The following is a 16,719-nucleotide window of genomic DNA, read 5'->3' as shown; positions in this document are numbered from 1 at the left end:
ATGGTAATTCCTATTTTCTAAACTCAGATGAGAGAGTCTATGGAAATCCTTGGATGAAACAGATGCTTGCTCTTGCCCTTCTGAATGAAAGTTCTTGCTCCATAGCACATCTGCAAATTATATTTGAGAACAATGAGCCTATTATTATACAATATAGCTGTATAGTGGGCACAAAATAAAAGCCATTACTGTAAATCATGACATACTCTGAAGTAAACACATTGTTTCCTTAACTATTCCCTGTATCTGTCCCATGGTCTCTTTTTTCCTCTTACACTTTGATAGGCTCCTATTTTGCTATATTTCATAATTTCCTGAAGTCAATTTACAACAGAACCTCTCTTGTCACCATGGGTACATCTAAATCCTGCCTTGGAGAGATTATGTAGATTTATTAGGCTGCCACATGATTTGATACATTCACTTATCCTTAAAAGAATTTTTATTATTAAAAAACTACTAATTGTTAAAAATCATTCTTTAGAAAGCACACAGAAATATGATGAGATTTAATTAAGATGAGCATGAAAGGCTGATTTTTCAATAAAGGAGAATTAGCTATTTCTCTGTTAATTTATTTAACAAGAAAGAAGAAATTTTGCAAAAGATCCCTTTTAACTGTGATTGAATTTTATCAATTAATCTTCTAATAGAACCATCCAAAGAAAAATATGAAAATTGTGTAGCATCACTTTTTATATCTACCTGCTCCTACATTCGGTAGGACCCAGATTAAGCAGTATAGTTATGACTGTGTGTTTGCAGTTTGATTAATAAGTACAAGAATAGAAATAATCATTTACATTTTATTAAACTTTACAGTTTTTAAAGAACTTTTAACTGAATTACTGCATTGAGTAGCATAACAAATCTAAGATGAGTAATACTACCCTCATTTAACAGACAAGAAAATTAATATCAGAGGCTAAGTGACTTGCCACGATCATACAGTGGCAGAGCTAATAAGAAGTAGAATTAAGCTTCTAATTTGTCTTTCTGCCTCTATGATTTTAAAGTATACATCACATAGTGCATTGTAAACATCTATTTATATTTTTCCTCCCCCAAGAACTTGAGCTTCAAGGGACAAACCTCAGTTTCGTACTCAATTCTGTAAACCCTAGTGCCTAGTTCAATGCCCAATACGCAGTAAATATTTGATCATTTATCCAGGAGATTTAATTGTTGCTCTAGTTCTCATCTTTAGTTACGCCAGTCACAGCCTCTTTAAATCTCAGTTTCCTTATTTATAAAATGACGAGATTTAGACAGTATAATCTGAGACGCTTGCCAGCTTAAATACCACACTACTGTCTATCTTGGAGGTAAAGCAACAGTTTCCTTAGTCTCAGAGCAGGGGATAAAATTCCTGCAGTAGAATCATCAGGGCCCATCATCGGTCCAACAAGCACTGTTTTCAGGATTCACTGGAAGGTCTTTCTGTTGGTTCTTAATATTCTGGAGGCTTCTCCTCTCATCAAGGTTCTCCTAACACCTAACTCCCGTATAAGTAATGGAAGCATGTTTTATAAATTAGAGAAGAACGATAATGGGAGAGACAAAATGAAGCCAAATGATTCCTTTATGTAAATAAATGTTTAATCCAAATAGGAGAGGCTTTGGTAGAGGGGCATTACAGGTGAGACTGTTAGCTGTCTAGATACAAAATTATTTATTTAAAACGAATTTGTTTGGTAATGAAAAAGTTTGTCCTTTAACATCATATATCAAAATATTTCCATCTCCTTGTCCCTAGTGTTATATCACATTGTTTTCCCTAGAAAGACAGCCTCATCAGAAGGTATGTCTTTGTTTCAAAAAAGATAGATTGGAAATTCAGGAGCTAGGGAAGGTGTTAGGGGGAAGGGAAAAAGCTGAACCACTGCAGGAATGATAGAAACCCTTGTGAAAGCCAAGACTCCAAGACACAGGTCCATTAAAAACTTAAGAGTTAATCAGAACATTACAGAATGTTCTCCCCTCCCTCCATCCCTACCAATACACCAACAAGCCCTTCAAAAATAATGGGTTACAGCTTAAAGAGGTGAAAGACACAGCTTTCTGGGGAGCAGCATGTAAAAAAAGACCCAAAGCCAAGAGGGGAAACAAAAACAGACACTAAAGGAATTTGAAGACTCTGGTAGTTTAGGTGCAACAAACACAGTCCAACTCCTAACCAGATTAACAAAATCCTCACAGTGAAGCCTATTTACCTCAATTCCTATTAGACAATTCAACATGTCTGCCTGTCAACAAAAATTTCAAGGCAAGTGAAAAGGACAGAAAAAACAAAGTCAGAAAAGACAAAACATGTATTGGAAGATGACTTAGATATGAGACAGACGTTGGAATTATCAAAGAATTTTTAAATAACTATGATTGAATAAGTTCAGGACTCTAAAGAAAAAATTAAACTATATGTATGAAAGAACAGATGGATAATATAAGCAAAGAGATGCAATTTCTAAGGGGAAAAAAACGGCTGGCAAAAGTGAAGAATGTTTTTGACAGGTTCATCAGTAGACTGGACACGGCCAAGGAAAAAAATCAGTGAGCTTGAAGACAGGTCAACAGAAACTTCTCAAACTAATATGCAAATAGAAAAAAGAACTTTTATAAATTAACATCCAAGAACTATGGGACAATATCAATTATATTTCATCCATAAGAAACTCACTTTAAATATAAAATTTCTGACAGGTTAAAGTAAAGGCATGAAGAAATGCTAACGCTAATCAAAAGAAAGCTGGAGTAGCAATATTAATTTAGCACAAAGCAGAATTCAGAACAAGGAAAATTATCAGGAATAAAAAGGGACATTACACAATGATAAAGGAGTCAATTTTCAAAAAAGACCAAATTATCCTAAATGTGTTGTATGCATCTAATAATAGAGTGTCAAAATACCTGAGGCAAAATCTGATAGGACTGAAAAGAGAAATAGAAAAATACGAGTTGTCTTAAACCTGTGAAGACAGAGATTTTTGCCCATTTTACTATCATACCTCCATGTCTATAAAAGCACTTTATACATTCTAGATTTATAATAAACACTTTCAGTTAATAAATATTGTAAATATCCCCTCTTATACTGTCCCCTCAGAATAAGTATGAGTAATACATGAGATTTGAGTGAGAAGGCATTAAAACCTTGGAAAAAGTAATATTTAGCAGTGCTGCACTGGGGGTAGGGTGAGGATTAACTCTTACACCAAGGAGTTTATTAGAAAGAGAAGATTAAAGAATGCATAATTCTGGTTTTACCATCTAAGCTTTGAGCTCAGATGGCTGAAAATGCTGTCTTTTCTACCATTAGCAGTAATAATGCATAGAAGACCTCAGTAAGAAAGCTGGCTATGCCGAGTTGGCTCCTGTGACAAAATCTCATAGTACTATCATATGGCCTGAGAGGCACCACAGTTGGCCCTTGTATCCAGATATATTTCATAGGATTTTTTTTTTATAAATGACAACTTTTACAGCTATGTAAAAAGCCTAACAACCTATAAATCTTATCATGGCAGGTTTTGATTTTTCCTAAGCCTTCTGAATAAAAATTTTCTATTGCTCATGGCAGTCATTTGTAATTCAGTAAAGGGCTATTTTGGATCAGGAAGAACTTTTGAAAACTAATGATAAAGAGGAAACAAATTGAAACAAAATTCCACATTCTTCAGAGATGTCTGTCTAACAAATGGCACTAATGCAAGAAGAATTAATTATCTCATTTTTTTCTGTATCTATCATAACCTCTTAAAGGAAAGCAAGCTTTTTATTGAATTAGCAAGTTTGATTCAGTGTTTCCTCTCAAAAGACTGTCATTCACAAAATAGATGTGGTTTTAATGATATACTTGATGAAGTTGGAGCCAATATCTGCAACTTATTTTCAAAAGTATTCTAAATTACAGTTCCATATGAAGAAAAACAAGAACATATAAGCTTATTAAATCTTGCATTACAATGTGCATTTGGAGACTCTCAGAATATTAATAGGTTAATTATATAAACCATCTTAGTCTTCAGGTGAAAAAATAATATTTTGTATTCAACATAAACATAAAAATATGATCCTTTATTATTCAACTTAATAGTTCCATAAGGCAATTCCAAAATGTCAAAAGATTTTTATTAAATATATATTTTATTAAATATATATTTTTCCTAGGCACATACCTTTCAAAAGTCCTGAAAACCTGCACAGTCTGTGACAGAGATCTAAAATAAGCCTTTATGAATACACGTATTTTGGAAATAGGATTAAACAACACAAAATAGCTACTTTAATAAATTATTAAACAAGTCAAGGAGATATCCAATAGGTTGAATTGTTCCCCTGAGAACTGACAGATGGTAGTTATTTTTAAAATATATAAAGCCATTCTTTTTTCCTTCAGTATGCATGACAGTATAATTTTTCTTATTTCTCTAAAATGTGGCCTTTTCTTATCTTACAAAGACATATGCCTTTTAAGTGCCTAGACATCATTAATTGTATAAAGATGGCTACAAGATATCTGTCACCAAGTGGGAGGCAGACTGTCAGTATATATAATGCAAAATATGTAAAATACAAAAATGAAACAAAAATGAAACTCATATTTGCTTTGAGAAAAGCAAATATGAGTTTGTTGGACACTCAGAGGAGATAATGACTCTTTCCAATTGTCCATGTTGTGAAGGTTACAGGAAGAAGAAAGAGCAGGGTCCTGTCAGGTGAAGGGGAAAATATCTGCAGCAAATACTTCAGTCTGATTGTTGAAGTTGTTAGCATAGCATAAAATGTGGGACAAGGATACAAAGTTAGGCTTTGGTCAAATACGGAGAATGAAAACAGTTACGCTTAGGAATTTGGTCTTCAAATTTCCCAGTGCATAAAGTAAAGGTTAGAGATGGAGAATTTTGAAGACCAATTAGAAAACCATTGCAGTAATCAAGGGGAGAGATGGAAGTCTAAATTAATGGAGCAATAGTGAGAATGTAGAGAAAAAAGGTTTATGTATATAAGAGAAACAATGGCAGAAGAATTAACAGAATTTGGCAACAAATTTAATATGAAAAATGTGAGGAAAAAGTCAAAATTAATTCACAAGTTTTGATCTTGGATGAGTATTTTGACAATGATATCATTAACTAAGCATAAACTACAACAGGACATTGTAAATAAATCAAAGGCAGAAAAAGATTGAAAAGCATTTATTCTTGATAAATTACTAGAGCTACAGGTGAGTGGAAGTTAATGATAATTTTGCCTGGAGCTACTCCTATCCTTATTCTTTCTCCCCACTCTCTAACTCTCCAACCCTGCACTGGATTCAGTTGATGAGAATTGCATTTTTACCACATGAGTCTGGACACAAAAACCAGTAACTTTGTTGCTGGTGGGAGCAGACTTGATTTGGGGAAGGAAGAGGGGGTGAAACACTTGCTTTGCTCTAAAACCAATTAATTCCATAGAAAACAAACAAACCCCAAGCATTGCTATCCTGATGTTGCAGGTTTTGTTGGGACAAGCAACGGATAAACCAGAAATTTAAGAGAGATTCAGGAAATTAAAGAGCCATAAAAGGGCTGCTGAAGCTCTCCATAAATACTGGCTGACTGGGAAACAAAGTGTATTTCAGAGACACCCAGAAAGAGCTCATTGAGAAGTAAAAGCTAAGGGAGAAACTTAGAAACTGACTGCAACTTTTAATATGTTTTCCAATCAACACAGATCATTTGGCAGAGGGCAGAAGCCTTAAAATCTTTGAATTTTTGAGATGTTTGAAAGCACCTTACTTGGCTTACTGTTAAGTTATATAGACACCAGGGTGATCCCTTGGAAGTAAGGCTAAAAAATAACAACAATTCTGTATAAACATCAGCAGCCACAGTCGATTCTTCAGTATAAGTACAGAGAGGACTGAATAACAAAACAACAACAAAAAAAACAACTTATAAAAATAAAACAGAATCTAGATTTACTACAATACATCTTATCGGTGTCCAATATTTAATTTAAAAAATTATGAAACATACAAAAAACAAAACTGAAGTTAAAAAGAAAAAGGAAAATGTAATCTATACCCAGGGAAAAATGTAGCCAATAAATCTGTCAGTGGGCCAAGAGGTTGGATTCAGCAGACAATGATTTCAAAATAGCTATTCTAATAGGTTCAAAGAACTAAAGGAAATATGACAAGGACTCAATAAAATATTAATGTCAATGGAGAAATTATAAAAAAGTATCAAATAAAAATTTTATGTTAAAAAGTATAAACACCAATATAAAAACTCACCGAATGAGCTCAAAAGAAGATTTCATGTAGCAGGAGAAAATATCAATCAACTTGAAGATAGTCCAGTATATTATCCAGTCTAAAGAACAGGAAGAAAAATATATTGAATAAAAATGAACATAGCCTCAGGGATCTGTGAGGCAATGTCAAGTATACCAATAAATATGTAATCACATACCAATAGAAAAGGAAGAAGAAAAAAGTTCAAAGTAAACATTTGAAGTATTGTGGCCAAAACATTCCCAAATGTGATTTAAAATATTAATCTATACATCCAAAAAGCTCAACAAATGCCAAACTAAGATAATTACAAACAGACTTACACTTAAAATTATCATAATGAAAAGGCTGGAAAAAGAAAGATGAAGAGAAAAATCTTGAAAATAGCAAAAAGAAAATGATTTATTGTATAAAACATGAATAACAATATAATTAATGGCAGAATTCTCATCAAAATAATGGAAGTCAGAGACAGCAGAATGGCATACAAAATGCTGGGTGGGAAACACTGTCAACCAATCCACTAACAATACTGTAATAATTAGAACGGAGAACAGTGGAAATGATAAATATAAAATACATTTAGATACTTTTCTCATTTCTTAAATTCCTTTAAAAATATAATTATAAAATTCTATACTTGGGTTTATAACATATAGATGAAATATATGTGAAGCAGTACAAAGGGAAAAAAGCAAATAGAGCTTATGTGAGCAATGTAGCTATATTTTTATCAGAATCAAGCCAGTATTGAAGTAGAATGTGAAAAGTTATAATATGCATATTTTAATACCTATATCAATGATTATATATTTCATAAGATAGTTAAAAATTCAACAGAAAAATTAAAATGCCATATTAAAAATACTGATTTAAGACAAAAAAGGCAAAAAGAAGACCAAGAAACCCACCTCTTCAAAAAATATATATATATGAGATATATGGAAAACAGAGCAAAAGGAAGGTGTAAGTCCAAACATAACAGTTATTATGTTATATATGGGTAAAAAGTAGACATTTTTAGATAGAACAAGGAAGTCACAACACTCTAAACGAAACACACTTGACTATGAGACAACCTTCAGGATTAAAGACACAGTAGATTGAAAATATGATGATAAAAAAGATACATCACAAAAGCAGCAATCAAAAGAGAGCTGGAGTAGCTATATAAATATAAAAGATTTTAAGACAGGAAATTTTACTAAAGACAAACAAGAATGTTTCATAATGATGAAAGGTAAATATACCAGGAAGATACAACAAATATAAATAAGTATGCACCCAATAACAGGGCTCAAAATACACAAAACAAAAACTAATTGAATTTAAAGGAAAAATAGACAATTTGCTCATTATAACTGGAGATTTAATACTCCTTTCTTACTAACTGATAGAAAAAGAATATACAGATCAGAAAGAACAGAGAAGATTGGAAACAAAACAAACAGGAAAAAAATAAAAGCAGGTAACTTTACCTGAAAAATGTTCATATATAACACTATACCCAACAATAGCAGAATACACGTTATTTCTAAGCACACATGTACTATTCTCCAGAATAAACCATATGTTAAGTTATATTCTCAGTACCTTTAAAAAGATTAAAATCAGAAAAGAATAAAAATGTTCTCAAACTACAATAGAATTGACATAGAAATCAATGACAGAAAGAAATGCAGGAAATTCCCAAATATTTGGAAATTGAACAACATGCTTCTAAATAATGCAAGAGTTCAAGAAGATATCACAAGGAAAGTTTTTAAAAAATAAAACTGAACTAAATTAAAAAAACCACAACATTCAGAATGTGTAGGATGCAGCTAAAGCTTTAAGCAAGGCTTAGAGGGAAATGTATAGATTTAAACCAATATTAGAAAAGAATAAAGATCTAAATCAGTATTCTAGACTTTTACTTCAAGAAACTAGAAAAACAGAGCAAATCAATCTCAAAGTAAGTTGAAGGAAAGAAATAATAAGGGTGGAAATATAATGAGTGGAAATTATTATTAAAAATAATTTAGAAATTATTATTAGACATAATAATAACAGGGGATATTAATAAAATATAAACCAGAAAAACATTAGAGAAAATTAATGAAAGCAAAAACTGAGCTTTTGAAAAGGTCAAGAACCTACAGCTACTTTCATACTTGATAGTAATTGACTGATAGTTTTCTCTCTAAGATCAGGAACAGGGCAAGGATGTCTGTTTTTACCATTTCAATTAAACATTTTTCCAGAGGGTCTAGTCACTGCAAAAAGCCAATCAAAAACACTAAGATTGGAAAGGGATAAGTAAAATGCCTTCATTCACTGCTGAAATAATCTCATATGCAAAAAATCCTAGGGGATCTACCAAAGTTCAAAATCCTACTAAAACAAATAAGCAAGATAAGTAAGGTCACAGAATATACAATCAATACCCAAGAAAATTGATTTCATTCTAAATGCTACAATGAAAAATCCAAAAGTCAAATTATCGTTGATATAGAATAAAAATACCTGATATATCTAACAAAGGAAGTGAAATACCTGCACATTTAATAATTCAAAATATGGATTACAAAATTAAAGGGGCATTAAAAACTGGAGCAAAATACTATATGTGGAGTACAAATTTTCATATGTACTTGTCTCCAAATATATATGTAGATTCAATGTAATCTCTATCTAAATTCCAGTGGCATTTTATTGAAAGTGATAACCTCTTCCTACAATATGAATGCTGAAGAGATTCAAAGAGCTAAAACCTTTGTGAAAAAGAAGACTATAATTATAGGAATCACACTATTATTAGATCTAAATGTAAAATGTAAAAGTATTAATCTTTTTGAAGAAAACATAGAAGAAAATCTCCATTACCTAGAGTTAGATGAAGAGTTTTTAAACATGACACCAAAACCAAAATACATAAAAGAAAATGTCAATAAATAGGAATTCATCAAAATTAAAATATATACTAGATAAAAATAGCTTAAGAGAAAGAAAGAACTAGCCACACTTAAAGATCACATGGCCAACAAAGGAATTGTATCCAGATTATATAAAGAAATCTGTAATTGCAACAGTAAGAAAATACACAGTTCAATTAGAAAATGAGCAAAATACTTGAACAGACATTTCACCAAAAAAGGACACATGAATCACAGATAAATACATGAAAATATGATCAACATCATTAAGCACTAAAGACATGCAGATTGAAAGCTTAATGAGATACCACTACATCCCTGTTATTAGAATTGCTGCAATAACAATTCTTACTAAGTGCTGATGAGAATGTGGAGCAACTGGATCTCTGATACACTGCTGAGGAGGATATAAAATTTAATAGCCACTCTGGAAAACAGTTTGGTTCTTTCTTATAAAATCAAATATGCATATATCACATAATCCAGCAACCCACTCTCAGATGTTTACTCCAGAGCAGAGGTTGGCAAACTTTTTCTGTAAAGCACCAGACAGTAAATACTTTTAGTTTTGTAAGCCAAATTCCATCTCTATCACACATTCTTCATTTAATTTTTTCAACCCTTTAAAAACGTTAAAAGCATTTTTATAATTGTATGAGCATATATTTTCATTTAATGTGGATGAATATCTGGAAGTGGAATTGGTAAATCACATGGTAAATGTATATTTATTTAAGAAACTGTCAGATAGATTCCAAACTACTTCCACCTGACATTCCCATCAGTAAGTAACACATGGAAAGTATGAGAGTTCTGTTTCTCTTAAACATCTTCAATACTTGGCATTATTATTGTTTTTCATTACAGATATTCTACTGAGTGTCACTATCACAAACCTTATAGGTTTTACAAAAACAGGCCATGGGTCAGATTTTTCCTGCAGGCCACAGTTTGGTGACTCATGCCCTAGAGAAATAAAAACTTACATTCACATGAAATTTTGTACATAAATATTTATACCAGCTTTATTTATAAGAGCCAAAATCTGAAAGCAGCTCAAAAGCTCTGCAATGTTTTCATGGTTTATTGTGATATATTCATATAATGGACTCAGCAAAAAAAAGAAAAATGTAGAACCACTGATACATGTAACAACCTACATAGGTCTCGAGAGCATCATGTTGAGTGAAAAAGGCTGATTAAAAAGGGTACATAGCATATGATTCTATTTACATAACACTTATGGAGTGGCAAAATTATAGTGATGGAGAGCAGATCAATGGTTTCCAAGGGTTAGAGTTATCTGGAAATATAAGAAGGTAACAGGGTAACATGATAGAGCATCTTTGAGGTGATAGAAGAGTTCTGTCTTCTGATTATAGTGATGGTTATACTAGTTTCCAGTTGTGATAAAATTTTATAGAACTACATTCCCAAAGAAGAGTGCATATAAACCTGGTGATATACAAATAACATGAGTAGATTAGTTAATAGTATTGAACCAATGTCAATTTCATGGCCTTCCTAGCTGAGCCATAGTTACGTATGGTGCTTTATTTGAGGAGGATGAGTGCACATTTTTTACAACATCTATGTTTTCCTAAAATTATTTCAACATAAAAAACAAATTTAAAGTGAAAAATAAATGAGATACCATTGTACATTCAATAGAATATCTACAATAAAAAAAATGACAATGCCATTCTAGAGTTATAGACTGGCATAATTAGAGTTCTACTTAGGAGAAACTAGAACCTTCATACGTTACGTATATTACTCATGAGAACGTAAAATGAGACAACTACTTTGGAATCAATTTGGAATTTTCTTAAGTAAACATACATTTACCATGTGACCTACTAATTCCATTTCTGCATATTTACCCAAATTAAAAGAAAACATGCTTACAGAAAGAATATACATAAATATTCACAAATATATATATCACCAAAACCTGAAAACAATAACAATCCAAATGTGAAACAATTGATGAATGAATAAACAATATGACATATTTATATAATGGAATACTATTCTGCAATATAAAGAAACAAACTCCACATGCATGAAGTAATGTAACTGAATACCAAATCATTATGCACAGTGAAAGAAACCGGATACACATATTTTATGATTCCTTTTAAATAAAATATCTGAAAAAGCAAAATCTATAGAACAGAAACTAGATAGTTATTTTGCTGGAAAGAGAGAATTAGCTACAGCTAGAAATGAAGACAAATTTGTAAAAACGGAAGTGTTCTAAAACTGGATTGTGGTAATGGTTACACAGATGTATACATTTACAAAACCACATTAAACTGTACACTCTTAATAGGCATGTTTTATGGTATGTAAATTACATAACAATAATGCTGTAAAAAAATAAAAGCCAGAGGAGCTTCAAGATGGTGGAAGAGCAAGACGTGGAGATCACCTTCCTTCCCACAAATACATCAGAAATACAACTACATGTGGAACAACTCCTACAGAACACCTACTGAACGCTGGCAGAAGACCTCAGATCTCCCCAAAGGCAAGGAATTCCCCACGTACCTGGGTAGGGCAACAGAGAAAAGAAAAAACAGAGACAAAAGAATAGGGACTGGATCTGCACCAGTGGGAGGGAGCTGTGAAGGAGGAAAGGTTTCCACACATGAGGAAGCCCCTTCGTGGGTGGAGACTGCGGGTGGCGGAAGGGGGAAGCTGCAGAGCCACGGAGGAGAGCGCAGCCACCGGGGTGCGGAGGGCAAAGCGGAGAGATTCCCGCAGAGAGGATCGGTGCCGACCAGCACTCACCAGCCCGAGAGGCTTGCCTGCTCACCCGCCAGGGCGGGTGGGGGCTGGGAGCTGAGGCTCCAGCTTCAAAGTCAGATCCCAGGGAGAGGACTGGGGTTGGCAGCGTGAACACAGCCTGAAGGGGGCTAGTGCGCCACAGCTAGCCAGGAGGGAGTCTGGCAAAAAGTCTGGAGAGATTCTTGGATTCGAAGAATAACATTTTGAAAATGACTATACTACCCAAAACAATCTACAGATTCAGTGCAATCCCTATCAAATTACCAATGCCATTTTTCACATAAGTAGAACAAAAAATTTTACAATTTGTATGGAAACACAAAAGACGTCGAATAGCAAAAGCAATCTTGAGAAAGAAAAATGGAACTGGAGGAATCAGGTTCCCTGACTTCACACTATACTACAAAGCTACAGTCATCCAGACAGTACAAAAACAGAAATATAGATCAATGGAACAGTATAGAAAGCCCAGAGATAAACCCATGCACCTACTGTCCCCTAGTCAATGACAAAGGAGGCCAGAATATACAATTGAGCAAAGATAGCCTCTTTAATAAGTGGTACTGGGAAAACTGGACAGCTACATGGAAAAGAATGAAATTAGAAGACTCCCTAACACCTTACACAAAAATAAACTCAAAATGATTAAAGACATAAATGTAAGGCCAGACACTATAAAACTCTTAGAGGAAAACATAGGCAGAGCACTCGTTGACATAAATTGCAGCAAGATCTTTTTTTGACCCACCTCCTTGAGTAATGAGAGTAAAAACAGAAATAAACAAATGGGACCTAATGAAACTTAAAAGCTTTTGCACAGCAAAGGAAACCATAAACAAGATGAAAAGACAAAGCTCAGAATGGGAGACAATAATTGCAAATGAAGCAACTGACAAAGGATTAATCTCCAAAATATACAAACAGCTCATGCAGCTCAGTATCAAAAAAAAAAACAAAACAAAACCCCAATCTAAAGATGGGCAGAAGACCTAAACAGACATTTCTCCAAAGAAGACATACAGATGGCCATCAAATACATGAAAAGATGCTCAACATCACTAATTATTAGAGAAATGCAAATCAGAACTACAGTGAGGTATCATCTCACACAGGTCAGAATAGCCATCCTCAAAAAATCTACAAACAACAAATGCTGGAGAGGGTGTGGAGAAAAGGGAACCCTCTTGCATTGTTGGTGGGAATGTAAATTGATACAGCCACCATGGAGAACAGTATGGAGATTCCCTAAAAACTAAAAACAGAACTACCATATGACCCAGCAATCCCACTAATGGGCACATACCCAGAGAAAACCATAATGCAAAAAGACACATGCACCCCAATGTTCATTGTAGCACTATTTACAATAGCCAGGACATGGAAGCAGCCTAAATGTCCATCAACAGAGGAATGGATAAAGAAGATATAGTACATATATACAATGGAATATTACTCAGCCATGAAAAGGAATGAAACTGGGTCATTCACAGAGACATGGATGGACCTAGAAACTGTCATACAGAGTGAAGTCAGAAGGAGAAAAACAAATATCATATAGTAACACATATATGTGGAATCTGAAAAAATTGGTATAGACCATCTTACTTACAAAGCAGAAATAGAGACAGACATGGAGAACAAATATATGGATACCAAGAGGGAAAGGAGGGGTGGGATGAATTGGGAGATTGGGATTGACATACGTACACTATTGATACTATGTATAAAATACAGAGATAACTAATGCGAACCTACTGTATAGCACAGGGAACTCTACTCAGTGCTCTGTGGTGACCTAAATGAGAAGGAAACCCAAGAAAGAGGGGATAGATATATACATATAGTTCATACTGTACAGCAAACTGAATCAGCTAACACAATATTGTAAAGCAACTATACTCCAATAAAAAAATAAATAGGCAAATAATCTCAATATAACTTTTCATTTTGACAAAAGAAAAAAATTATATCATAGATACAGAGAAAATAATTAATGCCATTCCATACTATTCGTGATTTTAAAAGGTAGTTTTAATAAACCAGGAATAGAAGAAAGTTTCCTTGATATATTTTTCTGTATCTACAAGCTCTTATGAAAACTATTAGAGGCATTCTCTTTAAAATAAAGACACACTACCACCTCTATAAACATCATGCTGAAGGTCTTAGGAAAATACGTATGAGTAAGACAGCAGTAGAGCTCTTTTTTAGTTCATAAACCCAGTTTTCTAAGCAGTAGCCATCCTGTCACCTTTTCTTCCTCAGTTTCTTCTCCTTTTCCTAGTTGTCAAATTTCTGTCTATATTAGGATCTTTGGTTGCAAGTGACAAAAAAAAATCCAACTTTAATTAAATTAGGCCAAAGTACTTATATATGTGTGTGTGTATATACATATTTTTATATATAACATATATGTACGTATACACACACATAGATAGAGAAGCGGTCCCCAATCTTTTTGGCACCACGGACCGGTTTCGTGGGAGACAATTTTTCCACAGAAGGAGGATGGGAGAGGGGGGAGGGATGGTTCAGGTGATAATGCGAGCGATGGGGAGCTCTGGGGAGCGGCAGATGAAGCTTCGCTTGTTCCCCTGCCACTCACCTCCTGCTGTGCGGCCCAGTTCCTAACAGGCCCCAGGTACTGGTCCACAGCCTGAGGGTTAGGGACCCCTGATATAGAGTATATATTATATATAGTGCTTTATTTCTAATATGTGAATATGTGAATTTTACATGTTTGAAATTCAATTCTATGAACCAGTCAGGTCTCTGATATTTACCTCTTCATTATTAATTATTCAGCAAGAAGCTTTTGCAGCAACCTCAAACGAAAAACATCAGTCCAAAATGCAGAGTGTCTTAACTGACTGTTTTCACCCCATTTTACATCTAACAAAACTCAGGTTAGAAATGGATATTAAATAATTTACCAAGACCACTTGTTGCATTTCCAAGGTCACCCAGGCAGAAACCATGGCCAGGATGAGGCCCAGGATGGCCTACCTTCAACAGCTTTGTTCTGCCCAGTAGAACCAGGCAGGTGCTGCAAGTACCCAACTAGAATCAAAGCTCGTTTTAAACCATCCATATAGATCTGACCTATCTACACTAATACTAGACATAGAAAGATTAATCAACTTTATTTTCATGAACTTTGCTGCCTGTTGGGACATTATATAACTACCCATGGAAGGAGTAAGCCGTCAAACAACCTTTCTATTACCTAGAAGTCAGTATAAATCATGACAGTATGAAATGTCAGAATTTAAATTTACAAAGAGGAAATAGCCTAATTTGCAGTTTCTTCATCTCAGATATCATGATGCATCAGTACACCCATAATTGGTTTGACACTGAATTTCATAACAGAAAGCATCTGGGCTCACTCCCATGGTGACCAGTGAGAGCAATTTCTGAAGCTGGGACAAATTATCCCCTTTAAAAACAACAACAGCTGTCTCAGTGATCTATAAATGTGTCTTCCCCTTTATCCTGGGATAATATTCATGTTGCAGGAAAGCAGGGACAAGGGCATTATGGGAGGTATGGCTCTGGTGGAAAACCAACGGTTCCCTATTTATCTCTTTGGTGGCCAATGAGCCTTTATTCACTATACAGCTGTTTCTTCCCATCCTTCTTATTAGACACACCTGCTTGCTGTATACATGCCTGATCATTAGATATATTTATCAGTACGCAAGAAGTTCCCTTTTCACATTATATCTCTGTAACCTCAAAGGTAAACCCTTTTCAGAGACTCAGTATATGGCCAAACACATCGGTAAATGAACTGAGAGTCAGCAAGAAAAATCCCTGCACCTGGACCTCCTTTTAATATGTAATACACTCTAAGACTAAAAGCTTAAAATGAGAGGGGTTATCTGGATGATTTTACCACTAAATTATCTCCTTTTTTTGTTCCTCTTAATTTTATACTGATAAAAGCAAAGACCATAATAAACTACAATTATTAGAAACATCCCATTATTTTTAATAAAAAATTAGAAAAATGTAAATGTCTCTGAGGTGACTCTGGCTCAGATCTCTCATGGGAAATGTAGAACAATTCTCCACATTGCCTATAAGAGCTGTGACACTATGCCCCATAACCCCACAAATATACCATAAAATATCTTTCCCCACAAATATTGAGCTTTCCAGTCAGTGTACTTTCACATGTTTTTTGCTAAATTTAACAAATCACTGAATGAAACCACTGCTAATTTTCCGGCACCAAGATGGTTATTTTGGAATAATAATTGGTAATCACCCTCTGCCCTCTTCTTGAATTTACCTTTGAATATCTGAGCTCTTGATAACAAACAAAAATTTCTCCTCCTTCAAATCCCTCCACAACACTATGGCTCTTGTCAACTCGAGTGGATAAGCATAAGATTCACGGGTTTTCTCACCTCTGTGTCCAATAAATTGCTGGGGAATTCAAGATATATTTCAAAAGTCAAAATTTAATCTAAAAGATTATACAGAGTAGGCACTAGACATATGACCCTCAAGAGATTACTTTATAATCGACTTATTGAGGTAAATTTACATACAACATTCTCACGAACTGGTACAATTTTGTATATGATTTGATAAATTTGGACAAATGTATATAGTAATGTAACTACCACCACGATGAAGATACAGAACATTTCCATCACCCCAACAAGTTTCCTTGTGACCCCTTCTAGTCAATTCCCTACCTCTACCTCCCACCCTTGGAAA

The sequence above is a fragment of the Leucopleurus acutus genome, assembly GCF_964270905.1.
Source record: "Leucopleurus acutus genome assembly, chromosome: 8".
In the NCBI taxonomy this organism is placed as follows: domain Eukaryota; kingdom Metazoa; phylum Chordata; class Mammalia; order Artiodactyla; family Delphinidae; genus Leucopleurus; species Leucopleurus acutus.
This window is presented reverse-complemented; position numbering follows the sequence as displayed.